At 32.1% G+C, this 1,298-nt stretch overlaps 1 long non-coding RNA gene across 1 annotated transcript in view; it reads left to right on the top strand.

Moving 5' to 3' along the window:
* The window catches only part of LOC104719587, a 1,901-nt gene continuing 1,687 nt past the window's right edge, over positions 1,085-1,298 (top strand). The window contains exon 1 of the long non-coding RNA XR_756640.2: positions 1,085-1,099. This is a non-coding gene — a long non-coding RNA (uncharacterized LOC104719587). The remainder of the gene's footprint in view (positions 1,100-1,298) is intronic.

Raw genomic sequence — 1,298 nt, 5'->3', positions numbered from 1 at the left:
ATTTTATTATTTTCTAAAACAAAATTATCTTTATATAGTCGTCATTTAGACAGAAATTGTCGTTAGGTTGTCGTTAAATAGTTATTATTTAAGACGACTAATTTAAGACTAAAGTATTGCAAATTTTATTCATGTAAAAACTTCGTCGTAAATTAGTCGTCATATTTAGCGACTATTACACGACAACTACTAATATAATCGTAAACTTGTCGTCAAATTGTCGCTAAATTTTGTTACTAAATAACGACTACGTGACGACAATGTACCGACGACAGTGTATCGTCGTTAATTAGTCGTTAAATAACAACTATTAAACGACTAAATGTATTAGTGACAAAAGATTAGCTACAACAGTGTATAGTCGCTAAATAGTCACATACTTTCATTTAACGACTATTTAGTGACTATTCCTACAATGGTCGATCGCCTGTTTTCTTGTAGCATGAATAAAGCTTATGATAGGGTGGAATGGAATTTCCTAAGAGTTTTAATGAAAAAAATGAAATTTGATTAAAAATGGATGGGTTAGATAATGCAATGCATTACTTTCAATAAATGACAAAGACTCAAACTTTGACAAAAGAAATGGTTCTTATTACTTTAAATATGAGCAAGGGTGTGTTTACAAAGAGGAACGAACTGAGCTTATATAGACTCGAAAATAAGACTACTCAACGTTCTAAAAGTTTGAAGAACGAAACAAACTTAATGCATATGGCCGTTGGACGAGACCGTCGTGTATCCACCAAATAAGGAATGTCTTGTATTAGATAAATTATAGTTTCTAAGTTGTGTAAAAGAATGGTTTTATACTCCTGTTGTGTAGTATGCAATCAAACAAAATTAAAAATATTAATAGCTGAAAAATACATACATATATATATATCAATACAATAAAAGTCCCTTGTTTTTTCACCAGCTTCTAACACCTCCGCTTTTGTAAAGAAGCAGCTAACCAATCAAAATATAACGAATTAATACACATCATCAGAAACTTCGTTGTTTTGTACTTCTTCTCCGTCGCAGATTTGCTTTCGTCTACCGAGCTGCTGCGAGAGAGAGATACATCATCATCATCATCATCATCATCTTCTCTTAGGTCAGGTTCCCCATTTGATTTCTCTTCTTCGATTTCGTTATGCTTTACTGTTTCACCATCTCTTTGATTTTTTCGGATCTGTTTTTCTCTAATTCCCCCCAGGTTCTTCTTCTCTGCTCTCTCATAGGTTTTTTAGATTATGCGATCGGGTTTCCTATAATTTTGTTTCATTTTTTGAATCCGATTCTCTTTTTTTTTT

This window comes from Camelina sativa, chromosome 10 (assembly GCF_000633955.1).
Source record: "Camelina sativa cultivar DH55 chromosome 10, Cs, whole genome shotgun sequence".
NCBI lineage: Eukaryota > Viridiplantae > Streptophyta > Magnoliopsida > Brassicales > Brassicaceae > Camelina > Camelina sativa.
The sequence above is the reverse complement of the archived record's forward strand: the minus strand, read 5'-3'. Positions and strand labels throughout refer to the sequence as shown.